Source organism: Typopeltis vanoorti, chromosome 13 (genome assembly GCF_054136105.1).
Source record: "Typopeltis vanoorti isolate ZY-2024b chromosome 13, IOZ_Tvanoo_1.0, whole genome shotgun sequence".
Taxonomy (NCBI): domain Eukaryota; kingdom Metazoa; phylum Arthropoda; class Arachnida; order Uropygi; family Thelyphonidae; genus Typopeltis; species Typopeltis vanoorti.
Window position 1 is genome coordinate 110257419 of NC_143561.1, and position 8176 is coordinate 110265594.

Sequence of the window (8176 nt, forward strand, 5' to 3'; positions counted from 1 at the left end):
CACTAAATGATAATGGTTGACAGTATGAGGTAATTTGCTATAACACCAAATTATCGTAGTAAAGAAAACATTAAAGGCTGAGAATTTGAATGAATTTACACTTCATTGCGAAGCGAATCCACCAGTGTTGGTGACTTCCTTGCTCTAGGTGCTTATTATATTATCAACTTAGAAGCGTAGATTTTAGTTTGAATGTAACTGCAGTCGAGTGATGTCGGTTAGCTGCTTGTTTTATTTGGACGATTCGTCTATTTTGGTGGAAAGCCGTTATAAAGGTACTGTATATATCGCTTTCTAGAAGCGATTCGGCACTAACACTTTCCATACTGTTGGGAGGAAACTCAGTACCATACTTAGTACGATAAGATTGAAAACGAAGTATAACCTTGAAGATGATGACCAATTGGTTTTATTAATAGCAATCCTATACAAGAGAGGATGTTCAAGCTATAATACTGTACATTACTGGTGGGGAAAAGAAAGGAGAAACTTGTTAACATTGTTTTGAAATATCATTGGCGAGATGACTTCAAAAGAAAGCGGTCAAGAAAATTAACAGAAAGTGGAAAATTTATTCTTTACGTTGATATTGAAATGTAAAGGAATGTTGAAAAGCTGCAGCTTTTTATTGCGGATTCTGACGAACAATGTCCATGAAAATATTTGGAGAAAATGCAAAGTAGAAGATGGAAGTCCTTCTGAAAGGAAGAGGCGAAAATTCGTGACATATGGGTCATTAATCAATCTAATTGCACTCGCCGGTACTGAAGGAGCTCTTCCCCAAAAGGTGAGAACAGTGTTCTGTATTTGGCCAGACTGGATGTGATTTATATAGATTTCAAAGTAGCACCTTGAGTAAAAGGGAAATCTCAATTCCTTGCATGCTGAGGAGTAGAGAGGCGCATGCAAGGAATTTAGCATGTTCGCACCAGTAGAATTTACGTTGTTTTACTATGCCACTGATTACAATGTAAAATCAGCTAGGAAGATTGCGTGCGTGTGTGTGTTTGAGGGGGATTAGAATAAAAAATGAAACGCACCGTCGCCAGAGAAATAAGAAGGGTGCAATATGAGATAGAAAGCAGCTTTCTATAGTATTACTACGCATAATCGTCAAAATCCGTATATTCAGAAATCTATTGTTCTGTTTATTAGTTAACATAATAGCAAAGTTTTTAATAAATGAAACTGTTCCCGCCCTCACACACACACACACACACACACACACACACACACACACACACACACACACACACACACACACACACACACACACACGAAAAAAAAGCCTTATTTTTTGTGCGTTCGCAAATTATAATATTCATTTATGAATTAAACTTTATATGATAAATTATTTTTAATAATTTATCAGCATATTCGGAAGCAGATGTATTCTTCACACGCAGATTGTGAAAGTCGAGTCTTTTGACTCTTCATCAAGATGAAAAGAGTCAGAAGACTTTTTGTAGAGAACAGATGCTTTAAGAAAAGGGAAAAGCAGGAAAAATCCGAATTTATGCTAAGACCAACAAGGAATGGGGAAAATTCTCTCTGGAATACGTAAAGGATAGAAGAAAGGTGAGGAAAAACAAGAGCTTTCTGAACTTTCATCCTCTTCCCATTCATCCTTTACGTTAATTTTCCCCCTCATATTCTCTGTTGCTCGTGGTTTAAATTCAGTCTTTTTCTGCCTTGGTCTTCTTTTAAAGCATCTGATCTAGTCCAGCGTTCTTTCTCTCTTCTATTCTGGTGATATGTGATATTTCAATGTCCCTTTCTTCCATTAATATTGTGAGGAGAATTAAAAAAAAAAAAAAAAAAAAAAAAAAAAAAACGCAGTTCTATGCATGTTTCAAGGAAAACAAAAAACAACCCTTCCCTTTTCATGATTCACACTAATTGAAAGTACTGAAAGATCGCCTTGTTTTAGAATAAAACAGGTGATGTACACATAGTGTACACTGGTATAGAAAGAAAACACATACGCAATCTAGTGTTGACTGTAGAGGAACATCGGATATAAGGAATATTTTCAGAGGGAATGTAATAATAGGATGCCAATAACGGTGCCCTATCACTTAGTGGTATTTGTAAAGGACTGTATGGTCCAAAGCAACTGTTGGCGACATTATTAGACAATGGAAATATTTATTATTATATTATGTTGGGCCCATATACGACGAGAGGTTGGGTGGTCAACCTACAGTACTTTAGTACCGTATATGGATAGTGGGATGGGAAAGGAGAAATTTGTTGACATTCGATTTAAAAGCCTGTATATTGTATTCCTTGGAAAATGCACCATGTATACAGACGGCATAGGATAGGAGTCAGTTCTGCTGCACAGACCTTCAGGACAATTAGAGGAACGCCATCAGGGCCAGGAGCTTGTCTGTGTCTAATTTTGACAACAGGTTTATGATCTCTTTCTGGCTAAAGGATACAGAGGGCATTGTATGTTGGGCAGTTGGAATGACTGGGGGTATTTGCCATTGTCAGTTATGCATGCATTGGGGGCAATGTGTGAAGTCAGAAGATTAGCTTTTTCTGTGGGTGATGTTGCAATTGAGCCATCTGGGTATGATAGGGATGGGAGTAGTGTAGGGCAAAATTTGCGACCAATTGCTTTGGCAAGAGACCAAAAGGCATAGCTGCTGCTAGGACAGGCTGCAAGTTTCTTGCTTTTTGCCCGTTCAAATTATGTTTTGGAATCATTGATAATTTTTTTGTATGTATCTGTTACGGGCTTCAGTATAGGCACTGAAGGAGGATAGGGTTCTTAATTTGTGCCAGTTGTGGTTTGCCTGATTTTTCATTTGTACAGCCTTGACAGAACTTTTGGAGAACCAGGGTTTGAATAGGGGACGGCAATTTAAAGAAGTGTGGGGAATGTATGTTTTCATGCCAGTGAGGATTACTTTGGTGATACGTTCGCTACATATGTTTGGATTAGAAGACTGCAAACAATAGTCCAACCATGGAAATGAAACATAGTAGTCTCGGAGGCAGTCCCATTTGGCACTGTTATAATGCCAAACTACTCTTGTGTGGGTGTGACTGTGTAAGCGTTGTTGCATGGGGCAGGAGATGAGCACTAGTTTGTGGTCAGAATTACCCAGAGGGCTCACTACATTTCACTGTATATTTGGAAGGGTCATTGGTAAGGAAGAGATTTAGAGTATTTGGGCAGTGATTTGGGTTATCTGGTCGGCTTTTGAACAATTTGTGTAAGGTCGTTGGTGATGACAAATGTTTCGGCGTCTCTGCCTGCAGTATCTGTACAATTGGAAGAGGAGGGCCAGTTGGTGTTAAGGACATTAAAATCACCTAGGAGAATGATTTCACCAGTACCGTCGACAGTGTGTCGCATAGAGGCAGCCTGCCTCACGGCACGTCTTAATGAGGGCGCTCGTTCAGCCATATTGCAGTAGGCGCGGTCGCTACGCTAACAATTCCTGTTAGCATAGCAAGTCCTGAAAGAGGTTTTCCAAGCTTAAACTGATTAAAAATTATTTGCGAACAGCAATGACCCAAAAAGGATTGGTTGGTCTAGCAACTATATCGATAGAGGCAGACAAAGCTTATAATTTAAATTTAGAAGAGCTTATAAACAGTTTTATTGTGCGATATCCCCATAGGGCAAACATTTCATTAAAATTATTATGTAATCGTTTTGCATTAATGTTTCTCTTGTAATAAAAACAAAATAGCAATTGGAGATTTTCTTATATTTTTGTCTTATAATCCATCAGGGGCAATATTTAATAGTTTGCCTCAGGGCGCAATCTAATCTGGCGGCGGCCCTGAATTTCACTGTTAGGAGAGTGGGACAGGAGAAAATCAACTTTTGAGGAGATGAAATTAAACAGCTCGGAGTGGTTGGTGGTATCAGGAGAGCAATAGAAACAGCAGATGAATTTTACTGAAGGGGGGGAGGTATTTTTTAACCAAAGAAGGCCAAAGTTGGGAGATTATAGGTTAGGTGCTCTCTGACATACTCTTTTCGACTCTTGGGTCGAAAAAGAGTTAAATAGTGTATAGTTGAGATGGATAGTGCTGGGGAAGGTGGGATTTGAGTTTCTGTTAAGAAGAGTAGGTAGGTGAGGGTTTGGTTGACTGCAGATGATAGTGGACACTATATATGTGATGGTGCCACTAATGACGGACTAAGATAATTTCGCGCCCCGGGCAAACTTCGTGTGTGATATTCCTAAGTTGTTTATTTATATACGTAAGTCTTTCTAATTGTATTTTTTCAAATTATTAATAATTTCGTAACTTCATTATTTCTACTTATCATTTTTATTCACTCAGATATATTGCATATAAAAGAAACAAAAATTACTTAAATTTTAATTTAATCAGTTATAATTTAGATATACAGGGTGGCCATAAAATAACTTTCCTTCTTTGGAGGCATCTGTAGCTAAACCAATAAACGGAATGAGACCAAAATTTATATCGAGATGATTTCCGCGAAAAAAAGATTTAGTACCAAAAGTCGCCGGAATGGGAAATTTTGGCGCTGGCGGAGCCGAAAACAAGCGGATAAAATTACATTAAATGCAGATAAAATGGAATAATAATAATAATAATAATGGCAAATGTGTAAAATTCGCATAATCCTTTTTACGTTTACAGCAAATATTTGACTGCTTTCGGCTCTGCAGACGCCTAAATTTCCCATATCGGCGACTTTTGGTACTAAATCTTTTTTTCGCGGAATTCATCTCTCCATACCTTCGAAAGTCTCAATATAAAATGTGGTCTCATTCCATGTATTGGTTTTAGTTACAGATACCTCCAAACAGGGAAAGTTAATTTATGGCCATCCTGTATTTGCAGTAAATGCAGGTAAAAAGGATTATGCAAAGTTTACTATTTGCCATTATTATCATTATTATTCCATTTTATCTGCATTTAATGTAATTATCCGTTTGTTTTCGGCTCTGCAGACGCCTACATTTCCCCTATCGGCGACTTTTGGTACTAAATCTTTTTTTCGCGGAAATCATCTCCCCATGCCTTCAAAAGTCTCAATATAAAATTTGGTTTAATTCAGTTTACTGGTTTTAGCTACAGATGCTTTCAAAGAGGAAAAGTTATTTTATGGCCACCCTGTATTTTTTCTTGATTTTAAATCTACCAAAGCTTTTATTCTTTCACTAATGTCTATTTTCTGAGCAATATTTTCAATAGATAACAAGGCTAAAGAATTTAATCTCTCACTCCACATTATCGATTCAAATAAGGTTTTCATTTGCTAAAACTTCTTTTAGCTGTTGATACCGTTGCAAGAATTGTCAGCAATATTCTCAATGTGGCACACGTAAATGGAACTATATTCTCCAAATTGCTTGTTTTAAAAATTATAAAGTTTCTGATGGCAAATTGATGTTTTCTGGAAGTAAACTGTTTAGAGATTTAATTTCTTCAGAGTTCGTTCCCGTCAATGTCACTATTTTCACATTAAGAATTGAATGCAAATCCATACAGTGGTTTCTTATTTCGTTTAAATCGCCTATTTTAGTTAAATTAAAGAGAAAACTCCAGTTTTGTTCATAGGTTTTATTTGCTTAAATCTTTCTTAGAGAGTTAATATTGTGCCTAAAATGATATTGAATATCGTTGTTCTAAACTTTTTCTCATCAACAGCAACGATGGTCTTTAGTTTCAGAATTAAATAATTTCTTTTTATGAACTATTATTTTTTCTGCAAATATTGGTTGTTTCTAAAAATGTTAATAAATTTATAAGTTTTTAAATCCATATTTTTTTCTTGCATAGATTTTCTTACTATGTTTATCCGATGAAGTATGTCATACCACGTCACTATGAATATAAAAATAAATCAGCTAATGCCTTTTATTCCCTTATAGGGAGTAGGCGAGGCCTTTATACCCTATCTATCTAGCTTTTGGAGACTGAGTGGGCAGTTCAATCTCCACTGGTAGCCAATCAGAGATGGCTGGCCAATGTCTATTACTAATTATAGCAGCCACCGATGAAGAGGGTGGAAAACAAGTACTGCCATCTCTTGGTACCTAACCCTAACAAGATATGTTACTGTTTTGTTTGAAATGTGGGTACCATGGTCGATTTTCTTGAGTTTCCAGGAGGAAAAATTCGCTTGCCCGTGCCAGAGATCGACTAACTCGGGAATCAGTCGAAGAAAGGCTTAGAAAAAGTTCCTCCAGTCGGCGACTAGACTTGAACTTAAGTCTGACTTCGAGCGACCAAGCGCCACTTCCACTGAGCTACACAGGCCATGTCGCTAACATAACTAAAAAGGAACAGTCGCAAAGTTTTTTGCTAGTGTTAAAGATTTAGATTTGGTGGCTGCATCGGTTGAATTTTCATAAGTATTATCAGTGCATCATGCATTACATATTACTTTACATGGATGGGTAATTATGTTTGGAAGGAGCAGAGGCTCTAAGGCCCTAGTGTCGGCCTTAGTTTTGGCCCCTTGGTAGGTACCCAGTCAGCCAGCCTCTTAATCTGGCACTGGGTGCCACCTTAGTCAAGAAAATCCTATGAAGACAAACTAATATCAAGAAGTATGTCTTCGACTAAACTAACCAAAGGATGCTTATAAAGGACGGAGAAAAGTTATGTGGAAAATCTTGATTGATATACAAGACGTCAACTCAACAGAACACCTCGGGGAGGGTGTGGAACATCGGATGTAGACCAATCAAATGCATGCACCAGCGTTACACAGGTTAGTGGTCATGTTCGAGGAAGAATTCACAAATTAGGAGGATGGAAAATGTGATTAATTCCAAAGGAGCACTCACATACCATTGAAGACATCCAACTTTGGTTTGTCTGAAACACAGGATTGTCTCATTGAGTTCCAGCCACTACTTTTATCACTGCAGTGAATAAAAGACTTCAGCCTCTAGAAAGTTTTGAGTGATACGTCTCTCCTGAAATTGCTTTTTTTTTTTATTGTAATTCTGACTTTAAAATACAGTTCCTATCAGAAGTAGATCCGAGGAGCAACTATAGAAATTAAAACGAAGAAAAAAAAATGCAAATTTCAGTTAAATTACAAATATAAAATATATATTTACACTATCCATTAGAAGTCACGGACATGTGTAGATATAATAAACAAAAGATGGGTTTATTGAAAGAAATTAATAACGTTGGTCTGCTTTGGCCATAATAATTGCTTCAACTAAGACGCAGGTGATAATTTTAGGTAGAAAGTTGGCCCCGTCTCACTGTTAAAGAATCAATAAAACTCCCTTATGAGACCATCATTGTTATAGGCTAGTGGCGCACCCAAGGAGGGGGGGGGGGGGCAAGGGACCCTGTCCCCAAAAAAGAAAAGGGAAATAAACACTAGAAAATTTTCCAAAAATCTTTTCCTAATTAAAATTCATTTTTTTTATTTATGTTGTATCTTCTATTTCTATACTACTTATGTATTGGCGATCACTGCAGATACTCGGTCATAGGTCGTATGCAATGCGTAGTGTATATTCGTAAATCGTCTACTCAACTCGTCCCCCCCCCCCCACAAGATTAAATCTTGAGTGCGCCACTGTTTTAGGCCATTTCAGAAATGCTTTATCGAAATCAGGAGGGGGGTGGTCTACATTGGCCACTAAAATGTTTCATTGCTATTCTCTTCAAACCACGAGTTTACATCTTTACACCGTTGTTCAAACCAACCTTTAACATTCATTCGTGACATGGAAATTGTCGTGTTGTAAAAGGCGATGGGCAATAAAATCGAAGCAAAGTAGGATATGACAATTATGATTATTATTACGGCAACTCCAAGGAGTCCTTAGACTCATCGAGGGAAGCTCTAAACATCATGCCAAAAACAACTATTCAACATGCACGCAGTATCTATCATAGTTTGCCTTGAACTCATTCACAGTCATGGCACCCACGACAGACTGGCAACTTATTCCACTTATTCATCACTCTCCAAGTAAAAAACCTCGTTCTAACACCCTTGCTAACCACTCTTTCCCATTTTCCATGGATGGCCCCTAGTCCTCCCACCACCAGTCATATTTTCAAAAATATCTTCTGGATCAATCTTATAGAAACCCTTCAGTAATTTGAATGTCTCAATCATATCACCCCTTTTGCGCCTATCAACCAATTTCTGCAACCCACAAATTTTCAACCTGTTCTCATAAGGTTCATG